Genomic DNA, 12,749 nt, shown 5'->3' with positions numbered 1-12,749 from the left:
GTGGTCAGTCAATGCAGTGTTCCATAGCCTTGGGGTACTAATGCATGCATCAGTTTTATTATGTGTTCTCCTTTTCATGGCCATAGTTGTGAATTGGACATTGCCTCTTTTCCAGTGCAGCAATGCTTTGCACCTGCCTCTGCATTGCATGGGGTCCCACTACAACCAGTTCCTCTAACAACACCTTGCCCAACTCCTCCTCTGATGCTCCCATATGTCTGTCAGGTGGTACTGTGATGTTCCCATTTTGCACCTGCTTGCTTACTGCAAGATTGCATAACAGAGAATGGACCACAAACTTACTGCAAGTCTCAGATACATAACTGCAGTGCAACACCAGAAGTATCCAAGCAGCAGATGTGAGTCTTCAAGAGTCTGATCACCATTCCAAGGCATATCCTGCATAGCATGCAACCTACAACAGTGGAGACCTTTGTGATTTTCTTACTCTCTACATGCATAAAAACACTATATCCTGGAATCTGTAGGTAGACATGTGTGCATCTACCAACCAGATGGCCCTGTAGAAAGTTACCCTGGGTGGAATGTTGACAGAGGTTGAATGAGTACCAGATACGGGAACCAAGAGAATTACCAGGATGAAACATAATTGTATATAATAAATGCCCTGTGCATTGCACACCGCCTGGCAGTTAATGGAGTGGAAGCCTTTCTACAGAATTGAAAGGATGAAACATTGCATATAATAAATGCCCTGTGCATTGCACACCACCTGGCAGTTAATGGAGTAGAAGCCTTTCCAGATGATATATTAGAATCTATGTGGTGCAGATTGGACCTTGATGTTTATGCCTATCACCCTTAAGTCCTCAGAGAAATGGACTATGTCATAGAATGCCTGCATAGTAGTGTTCCACTCCTCTGCTGTCTGTGGAAATGCTATATGCTTCTCCACAGGCTGAAGTATCATTTCAAAAAACTGGTGTAGATTTCCCAAAGTTAATCCCTGGGAAACTTCTAACATGTCCTTTGTCAGACACTGAAAAGTCCCCTTAGCAAGAATGGTTAATATTACGCAAGCCTTCATGTCCCCTGGGATAGGTATTCAATGCTTCCCTCTTGATTCCATGCATGGGTGGCACATGTCTACTAACTCTCATATTGTGTCTTTGTCTACAATGTCCTAGTCATGCAGGTGATGGTATGTCAGATGTTGAAGGTGATAATGCACAATGTCATGGACACTGACTCTGAAAGTGACCATTACCATATATTGGTCTGCTAATGCTGATACTACTTTTACCATCATAATGCATGTGAAGGTTCTGTACACCAGCAAATCCTGTTCAGAATAAATTATCCCTCTTTGGCTACCCACACTAAAATTTATTTATTTATGAATCACTCCACCATGTATAGTTCTCAATTTCTTTGCTCATGAGTTACAAAGTCAAAAATAATAAGGGGTTATAGGCCCAAAATCAGCAACAATTTTTAAATATTAACATAATTCACTTAAGGAATTAATAGAACAAAAAGGTTTTGCATCAACATGTATTTTTAGAACAATAAGAACTGTGAAATGCTTGACATTATTAAATGACTGCAATTCTCGGTAATTTATCAGAAAATAAAAATTTTTATGAGGGACAGGACAAAAATTGGAAATAAAATCAGAGACATTATACAAAACTGGGGACAGCTGAGAATGCACAATTGTTGCAATAGCAGTTTGACACTTTATGTGTGTCATGCAGTCATTTTCATACCATGCATACCCCTCTGTTTCTTCAGTAGCAAGGTCATACTACTTGTGTTTCTGAATTGTCCCCCTCACTGCACACCACCACTCATCACATTGTATCAGATAATGCTGTGTACTTCTTTTGAATACCCCAAGAAACTATCTAAAATGTCACAGTGCAAATAAAACAAAATATCTTGCATAACTGTAACACTGAGACAGTGTTACCTTGAATGCTTTTCCATGAAATTATATTATACATAATATTTTAATTGTGATACAGGATTGTAACTTACTGCAACATGTAGCCCATTTCTCTACTGAAATTTCAAAACACAAAACTGCAGTGTCACATAGATACAAAATTCTATTTTTCCATGCGGGAGTACTTGATTTTTGTCGAGTGTGTGTGAGTGTGTGTGTGTGTGTGTGTGTGTGTGTGTGTGTGTGTGTGTGTGTGTGTGTGTGTGTCTGTGTGTGTGTCTGTGTGTGTTTGTGTGCTCAGTTGTTTATTCAGCTACATTTGGTTGACTAAGCAGATGGTTGGCAGGTGTGCAAAATCACACAATTCCCGGAGTTGAGAAATATTCCCTTATCCCATTTTTCTGTGATCTTGGAGTTAATGGGTCTATATTATGTGATCACAGAATCTCTTCTTCGAACACATAATAATCGACATATATACAGTAAATGCTGTAAACCACGAATGGCCATGTCCTCAAAATTCAGTTGGCCGTTATCGGGAATTGCCCTTTTCTTCAATGTAGAGCAATCTCGGAGTTGTTATATTTAGTTGGGGGGGTGTGGGGGCACAGCGCCTCACATTGAGGAATGTGGTGGGCAAAACCCCCCACTTAATTAGTGTTTTAAAGTTTATTTTTTATTTTACGGCCGCGTGAATTTTTTCATGAGGAAAACATTTGAGGAAGTGGCAGTTCGCGGTTTACAGCGTTCGCTGTATATGTGTCGGTTATTATGTGTTCGAAGAAGAGATTCTTCCATCACATAATGTAGACCCGGACTTAAGATATATATATATATATATATATATATATATATATATATATATATATATATATATATATAATTAGCAGGAGATGCACCCCACACACAGAAAATATACAGGGACTTGCCTCCCTGCAAAAAATGATATTCCGGTGTGTTTTTTAAAACTAAGATTTTGCATGTGCTGAGGCTGTTTCTTGGAACATGCACACTTGTGTGTCGACATTTGTGTTTTCAGCCTTTTGTAGTTGATGTTTTCACAATCAGCACTGGGTATTTTCTCTTATTTGTGTGTGTGTGTATGTATATCTGTGCATGCTTTATATATATATATATATATATATATATATATATATATATATATGTATTTTTTATATATATATATATATATATATATATATATATATATATATATATATATATATATATATATATATACACACACACACACACACACACACACACACACACACACACACACACACACACACACACACACACACACACACACACACACACACACACACACACACACACACTTGTGACACACACCTCTACCACTAGGGTCACTGCACATTGAAATAAGGCCAAAACAGAGTTTAAAAAGTGCAACTTTCTCAGTTAGTTACAATTTTGTAGCTGAAACTGCAATATCTACCCATGTAGCCCATTATGTGTTTTAAAGGTTTTATCCAATATCATCATTTATATTGCAGTTTTCCTCTCTACCTAATATTCTTTATTGGTCATCCAGTTGTGATGCCTATACAGAAATCAATAAATTGGTTCCATACATTCATTTCCTAAGCTTTCTGGAGCTCAGGGCTTCCTTGTTACTGTTTTAAAAACAAAACAAAGGAAATCTGATGTGCTGGGTAAAGTAAAAAATAAATTAAAATGGTATTTATTGTTAAACAAAAATTAGTCATGAGTTTATATATCATAGCTCGGTGTATGAAGAGCATGCCAAAAGGTATTGTGTTGGATAATAACTTCCTTTGGTTTGACGGTGAATATTATCAACAAATCAGAGGTGCTCCTATGGGAGCAGTATGCTCACCTGTATATGCTAATTTAGTATTAATGTACTAATAAATGTGCTTTGGTTTCCTACTTCAGGGTATCGGATGTAATATTTTCTTTCTTTAACTATGTTAGAAATCTCAGAAACAATGCCCAGCACTGCACAGAGATAATAGCAAATTATACCACCTACTCAGACCTAAAGGTCAAAGTCAATCTACTACTGGATAAAGTTAGCTCAAACTTCACCTCCCTCTCTCCTCCACAATACTCCCACATCACATACCTGGATGCATGCCCCACCCAAATCTCCCAAGAACAAATCCTCAAGGCACTACCTAAGGGGCCAAGAACATTGTCTCTGTGGGGCCAGATACATACCAAGATTCCAGCTAACTAGCATGAAACAGGACCTGTCAGACTCCATACAGAAATTATTCAATATCAGCCTCCAAACAGGCCATGTCCCAGATGTACGGAGGACAGCAACACTCATCCCCCTGCACAACGGCTGGGCATCAACTGACCAAGGAAATTATAGACCGATAAGACTTACAAGCCTCATCTGTAAGGCTATGGGAAGGGTCTATATTAGAACATAGAAGTTTCAAAACTTCGAATGTTCTAATATCGACCCATACTAAGCGAACGCTGAAAATATCGAAGCTACAGAAAACCAAATTTTTTCCTAGGGAAAAAATTTGTTTGTCCATGTCTGTTGCTTCGGTATTTTCAGCGCTGTGGTGGAAAGTTATGTGTTGGGTCCAGGTAAGTGTGCGATTGAGCATGGGTTAGGTTAGTTAGGGTTAGGGTGCGGGTTAAATATGTGTGCAATTGTGTGGACGTCAGTGTTAGGGCGGGGTAGGTGAGTTAGGGTTAAGGCGCGGGTGAGGTGAGTGTGCGATAGGTTAATACAAGTGGATGGTTAGTGGTGTATGTATAGTTTAGTGTAGGGTTAGGTGTAAGATTTTAGGTGTATGTGTGTGAATTGCTGCTTGTTTGGTGTGCTTTTGTTGTGTGTATGTGTTTTGGAACAGCAAATTTTTTCCCTAATTTGCTGTTCTGTATGTTCGATGTTTTCAACTTTCATTGAAAAGGGTTCGATATTAGAACATTCGAAGTTTTGAAACTTCAATGTTCTAATATAGACCCTATGGGAAGGATTATTACAGAATTAATAAACAAAGATAAGATAACCCACAAACCCTTGACCCAAGCCAGTTCGGTTTCGTCAAGGGCAGATCTTGCTTACTCAGCCTGGAATACTACTTTGAGAAGGTTATGGAAACAATGGATGAGGAAAATGAATGCACACCACATATCTGGATTTTGCTAAGGCAATCAATACCATTCCACACGCAGGTATTGTTAATAAACTCTCACGCTAAATGCCAACCCATGTGAAACTCAGTGGATGGCAAATTGACTCATAAATAGAACTCAGGAAATGAGGGTGGGCAGCTCCATCCTCTCCAAAAGGTCTGTCACCAGTGGTGTACCCCAGGACTCTGTCCTTGGGCCACTCCTCTTTAGCACTTACTCCTCAGAGGTCAGAGCCAATGTTAAGGGCTTATGGGTGACTAAGTTTGCTGATAACTGTAAGTTAGGTGCCATTATTCTGGCCCAAACAAATAGCTTGTATCAAAACTATGGGCTAAAACTAAATGCCAAAAAATGTATAATAGTATCCTTTGATAAACACAATATCCCCTGCAACTATCACATTGATAACATATGCCTGAAAATCAAATCCGTATTTAGGGACCTGGGAACCTATGCAGACAGTGAACTACCTTTTTATCAGCATGTATCCACTATTGTAAGAAAGTCCTATTTCATAATGCAGCTTATTAATAAGGGTATGGAGTCCAGGTCCAAAGATGTGATCATTCCACTGTAATCGGCACTTATTAGGACAATCACTGAGTATAATAATTCTTTTGCTTGTACCTGCCAGACATGTGACAACCTGAAAGCCCACAGCTATTTCTCACCAAGAAAATTAAGGGCCTGAAACATAAAAACTACAGTGATCACCTCCAAGCCTTGTTCGTATTCTTGTTATCACACAGGCTGCTGAGGGGTAGCTTCTAGCTTGCATATAAAGCCTCAAAAGCACCTATCATCTCAGTCTTACTGCAGATCCACAAGTCCAGTGGTGGCATAAACATTCACTTCTTTGGAATCTGTTCCTCTCTACATAAAACAAAGTACTTCCCTTATTTTAATCAAAGCTAATATGGACGAATGGATGCGAAAGTACAAATTCATCCCTGGAGTAGCACCCTCATCCCTTATGGAAAGACGTACGATGTAAATGTTTAGCTGCTCTAAGTTATTTTGAATTTAAATTAAAATGGCAAAAAATGTAAAGGGAATGCATGGCTAGGCTTGATCCTTCGTGGTCAGTAATCTAATAGGAAGCTATGAACCTATGTTTAAGGGCTGTGTTTAAATAAGATAAAACTGTACTGCTGAATATGTAGATCTCATAAACAGTTACTAAGCATAACAATAAGGACTGAAAGGAAGCAACATAACATTCCACAATACTTGCTTAATGGGGTCCAGAATATAATTCACTAATTATTGTGCAGGTTTCTGTGGAATTTTAAGGAAATATAAGTATCAGTGCTGTTACGGCAGTATACCGCCTTTTTTATGAATGATGATACAGTTTTCTGTGAGTTGTCTACATAGCCTCTAACTCTAGGGATAATCCTGTCATAATACAAAAAAAGAAGACATAAGCACAGAACTCAGGCAAAAATGTCTCTGGGGATGAATTTGCTCCCTCTTCAGGCATGCTAATTCAGATAATACTGAGCCTTTCAGATAAAGTCAAACAATGTCGACTCTTTACTATATTTGGGATTTTATGCTATCAAGGTTTTTCTACTGTTGTCACTACTCAGATAGATGCAAGCAGGGTGCAATTATAGTCAAGACAGACAATATCTAATATTATCATAGCTTGCAAGACTCTGACAACAAATGCTGAAGGAGCACAGCAGCTTATATCAGCAGAAACGTACAGCTGACAGAGACTTATTAGTTAACATTAGGACCTGGCAAATGGCAGTCATAGCAGACATACATCAAAGCTACTGACAGTTAAAGTGAAGTCAGAGAACTGTTGGTTCAGAGGTTAACTAGATCCTAAATCAGTCAAATGACAGAACTTGAGATCTGAGCATTGAGCTAGCTGTGAAAATGTTTAAGCCATTTCTAAGTTATTTGACTAGTATCTGAACAATAACTAATTAAAATTATAATAATTCAATTACAATGGGACTAAAACCACTATATTATATTAAAGCATCCTGATTTCAAAGCAAACGTTTTCTGAGGACTATTGCAGAACAATTGCTGTCAGACAACTGTACAAAAAGAGTGTCTTGATTAGGAATAAAACAATGAAAAGAAGCGCAGAATCAACTTTGAAAGAGCTCAGTGAAACTGAAATACCAATGAATTCAGGAAAGCTCACATTTTAATTCCTGATTCAGCCCACAAAGTATTACACTTCATAGTAAACTCATGTTTTTTACCTCTTTAAAGTTACTTTACCCTTTCTCTGTTATCCATTCTAGCCTGATGTAGGACTGGTTGTCGTGCAAGTTACACAGCTATAGTGTCATTCACTAAATGTGTAAGAAGTGAATTATTCTTATTGCCATTTATCAGTTTAAGCACTTCTATCAAGCATTAAAATAAACTAGAAGCTTTAAAGCACTTTTTTGATGTTCACAGTTATTAAACACTTAACTCATCCTTTTTGTTGGCTAAGTTAGTCCCACTAGGCTAACAGCTTCTTTTCAGGGGAGACCCAAGAAATTTGGCCAGGGCATCAGGGGAACTTCCTCTACTCTTTTGCATACAGGACACATTTGTGCGTGGTGCTTTCTACTTCCTACTTCTGGTCCGGGTCCAGATGCAGCTCGGAGAAGAGGGAAGTGTGATTTGTGTAAGATGGAGGGAGAAATTAAGTATTCTAAAGTTGAGGATGTTTGAACAGTTAATAGTTGATCAACAGAAGCAGTGAGTTTGATGAAAATGGTACCAGAATATGAGGAGAAGGTGGATATGAAGGAAGATGCAGTGAAGGAATTGGAAAAGTCATAAAGCCTTTTCAAGGGTAAAGTAAAGAAAAAAAATGTTGCCAAGAGATTTGAAGGATTTGTTTCAACAAAACCTCTTTGAGGAAGAGGTTACAACAAAAGAATGTGTTGTTACAACTCTCCAGTTGGGAGGGCTGCAAGATGTTTACTTCAGAAAATTAATTGAACAGAGCAAACCAGAGAGTGAGAAGGCAGTGTTGTGGGAAGAAATAATGGACAGAATTCAAGAAAGAGTAGTTCAGGAAATAAGGAAGGAAGAAAAGAAGTCATAAGGGCAAATGGTGAGAGAAGGTAAACGAAGAGAAGAAAAGAAGACAGGGGTAAGAAGAAAGCATCGGGTAAGATTAAGTAGTAAAACGGAGAAGGAGCTGGACAGGTATGAAGTATGGGACAGCATCATTTCACCACTGGGTATTGAACCCAGAGAGGTAAGAGCTTTTATTTGCATTAGCAAAGATACTTTCTGCGACATTTTTTTCGAGGAGGCACAATATATGGAGAAATATTTACAACAGTATGAAAAGGAAAAGATTGAAATGTGCAGGCATTTAACAGAGAAGCTAAAAAAGAGAGTACTTATACAATTTTGAATCGAAGTTGGAAGAGAATTTAAAAGACTATTTAAGAACTGTGAGTAGAGATGTAATGGACATTATGAAAATATATGACAATAGAGTTTTAAGGACTGGGAGATGGGAATGTGGTGATATATTGAAAATGCAAACTGAAAAAAAAATTAGTTTTCCAAGTATAATTAATTTGGAGGGGAATAAGAAGTTGGTGAAATATTGGGGACAACCAAAAACATGTTTTTGTGTGGTAAAGATGATCATTTAATTAACAATTGCGACAAAAGGAAATGTTTTATTTGTGGTAAAGTTAGCCATGAAGCAAAAAAAATTGAGCAAAAATTTATAAAGTGTGAAAAGCTTGTATAAAGTGACAAAAGCCTGTTAAACTTGGTCACCTTCTTCAAAACAGTCACCAAAGCCATGGATGAGAGGAAGACAGTGCACACCGCCTACCTTGACTTAGCCAAAGCCTTCAACATTATTCCTCAGTTGGGCATAATAGACAAAATCTCCCTGCTAGGCATCAACCCGTATGTTACCAGATGGGTATCTAACTGGCTCACTGATAGAACCCATGTAGTCAAAATAGGGGAAGCCACCTCTAGTAGTAGACCCATAATAAGTGGCGTACCCCAAGGATCATTCTTGGGGCCTCTACTGTTTGGAATATACTTTTCTGAGGTACAAGCCAAAACCAGTGGTCTGTGGCTGACCAAGTTTGCAGATGACTGCAAGCTTGGCACTGTCATAAATTCAGCTAGTGATGTGAACATCTTCCAAGAGGGCCTTACCCAAACTAATGAGCCTCAAACTGAATGCCAAGAAATGCATCACTATCCCCTCTGGGGATCGTTGGTCAGATCTGACCACAAACTAATCACCCTAGATATCCACATCCCGCTCCCACCCCAAATTAGGAAAACAACCGTAAAACATTTCTCCAAAGCCAACTTCACACTTCTTAAGACAGAAGTGGCAAACTTCACGACACCCATGCAGATGGACATTAGAGGTATGACTGCTGAATCCTACACAAATGCACTTTATAAGCCCTTACACGAGTGCATGAATCATGCTATCCCTAACAGAACCAAGATGCTATCCTCCAAAAAAAAGAAGCCAGTCTGGTGGCCTTCTGCCATAAACAAACTCTACAACAGAAGAAAGAAATTGTTGCAAAAAATAGTAAAATCCCACGATTGGAGGAATTCCCTGGTCAGCCTCAGTAAGAAGCTGAGATCCCTCATAAAATCCTCCAAAGCTAGTTATGAAAAGAAAATCACCACTGATTCTAAAGACAACCACAAAGCATTATATAGCTATGTCAAGAATCTCAATGGCAACACTCATATCTGCTCTCAGTTACAGCACAATGACACTAAATATACAGAACCAACTGATATTGCCAACATCCTGGCAGATAGGTTCAGTGCTAACTTTACTCCCCTCTCACCCTCTAAAGGGCCCATCTTTATACGGGAAGAATGCAAAGTTCCTGTAATCACGGCTGCACAGGTAAAAACCTCACTCTCTAAAGCCAAGAACACAGCATCCATGGGACCTGACAACATCCCAGGCTGCCTTCTACACGAACTACAGAATAAACTGGCACCCCATCTAAGTACCATGTTCAATCATAGCCTCACCTCAGGTATTGTGCACATTGAATGGCGCACCACAATGGTTATCCCACTACACAAAGGGGGGGCCACAACAGACCCCGGGAACTACCGCCCCATTAGCCTGATGAGCCTGGTTTGCAAGGCCATGGAATGCATCATCATGGAACTCATAAACAAAGACATTGGAGATCTCCAAACTTTGGACCCCACACAGTTCGGGTTTGTAAAAGGCAGATCATGTCTCCTAAACCTGATAGACTTCTTTGAAGTAGTCATCAAAGTCATAGATGAGGGTAAGGTAGTTCGCACAGCCTATCTAGATCTCGCAAAGGCATTCGACACTATCCCCCACTCTAGAATTATAGATAAACTCACTAAACTAGGTATAAATCCCTATGTCACAAGATGGGTTGCCAAATGGCTTACTGACAGAACCCACACTGTGAAAGTAGCAGACTCCAAATCAGACTTCAGACCAGTGACAAGTGGAGTACCACAGGGTTCAGTCCTGGGTCCTCTCCTGTTTGGTATCTACTTCTCTGAAGTACAGGCTAACACAGAAGGTCTTTGGCTAACTAAATTTGCAGATGACTGCAAACTAGGAGCCATAATCAAAAATTCTAACGATGTGGAATCCTACAAAAGGGCCTCACTGAGACAGATGCCTGGTGTGAAAGCCATGGTCTCAAGCTCAATGCCAAAAAGTGCATTGTCATCCCTTTGGTAAAAACTCTGTACCCATGAACTACTACATAGGTGGTAGTCTACTTAACACCAAAAGTGTGATAAGAGACCTTGGGACACAGGTGGACAGTAGTCTCTCCTTTGATAATCACATTGCCACAGTGGTCAGGAAATCCTTCTACATGGCACACCTCATCACAAAGGGTTTCTCATCCAAAAAGAAAGAGGTCATCGTTCCCCTCTACTCATCACTCATTAGACCCATAATAAGCACAACGCCCCTTTTGGTATGTACCTCACAAGACATCTACAACAACTGGAAAGGCCAAAAAAAAAACCTCACAAAGAGGATTACTGGCCTCAAACAGATGCCTTACGCAGACCGTCTCAAAAAACTCCAGCTTTACTCCATCGCATATCACCTATCCAGAGGCGATCTCTGCCTAACATACAAAGCTATGTCAAACCCAGAGCTGTTGGACATGCTGCACTTAAAGAAATCCCAATCCCTCCAAGCTACATGCTTTAGGGACCTAAACCTTGTCACCACAATAAACAGAACATGCTGGAGGGATAGATTCCTGTCCCAGAGACTTCCCATACTCTGGAACTGACTACCTATCTATGTCAAATAGAGCTCCTCATTAGCACTCTTCAAGAAAAATCTTGATGATTGGATGGGTAATAGGAAATTCACCCCAGGGATCACTTCTGTGGTTCTGCTTGACAGGGGCACAGGAAAATAATTTTCTTGGGTGGCAAAAGCCAGGGTACCTTTTTGGCTAGGCTTGTATGGGCCCTAGGGCCAATAGCCTAGTACCTACCTATGAACCTATGAACCTATGAACCTATAAATGGTGTCCCCAATAATTATTACATTGATAACAACATACTAAGTGCGCAATCAGTTGTGAGGGACTTGGGCACTCAGATTGATAGCAACCTGACTTTTGACCACCACGTTGCCTCCGTTGTACGGAAGGCTTTCTACATGGCCCACCTCATAAATAAGGGTATTTCATCCAGGAACAAGGAGGTCATAACATCCCTGTACTCCTCCCTTATCAGACCCATTATCAAGTACAATACCCCTTTCGACATGCACCTTGTCAAGCACATGCAGCAGTTGGAGAGAACACAGAGGTTCCTAACAAGGAAAATCCAGGGTCTCAAACACCTATCCTATACAGATAGGCTAAAAGCCCTGTCCATCTACTCAGTCTCATACAGACTGCTCAGGGATGACCTGTGTCTGGCATACAAGGCCATCTCAGACTCAGCCTTGATGGATTTTCTGCATATCCATAAGTCAAACTCCACTCATGCAACCTGCACGCAAGGCCTCAAAGTGGTCTGTGACATTAATAGAACTTGTTGGAGGGATAGATTTGCTTCCCATCTGTGGAATAGACTCCCTCTCCATGTCAAGCAGAGTATCTCACTAGCCCTCTTTAAGAAGAATCTGGATGACTGGATGGGAAACAGAAAATCTACCTCTGGGATCCCAGCTGTGTCCCTGCTGGACAGGAAAAAATAGGTGCTGACTTTGTGGGAACATGGGTAAAATTCTTGGCTAGGCTTATATGGGCCTCCAGGCCAATAGCCTAGTATCGTCTTATGAACCTATGAACCTATAAAAAAGTAAGACATTCTTGGATGGACTGTAATGTTGCAGAAAATTATACACAGGAAACAAAGTCAGACCAAGATATGGATAGTGTTATAGTAGATAATATAGAAGAAACACAGAAAGAAAAAAAATAAAGTGAAAGCTATAAGTATGGAAGTAAATGAATCTATGAGCAAAACAAAAGAAAAAAGGGGAGATAGGGGAAGAAGTGTGTAATTCAAGTGATGAAGGAGATGATAAATGGATAATGGTTAAAGGTAAAAGAAGTTCTATTGGGAAAAGAGTGAAAAATAGAATACATAAATTTAAAAATATAGGTATCGGAGGTAATAAAAAAGGAAAAGGATAAAAGCAACAAAAAATGTTTCTTAAAGTGAGAATCCTAGC

Source organism: Protopterus annectens, chromosome 3.part0, assembly GCF_019279795.1.
Source record: "Protopterus annectens isolate FY-2018-M chromosome 3.part0, PAN1.0, whole genome shotgun sequence".
Classification (NCBI taxonomy): domain Eukaryota; kingdom Metazoa; phylum Chordata; order Ceratodontiformes; family Protopteridae; genus Protopterus; species Protopterus annectens.
The sequence above is the reverse complement of the archived record's forward strand: the minus strand, read 5'-3'. Positions refer to the sequence as shown.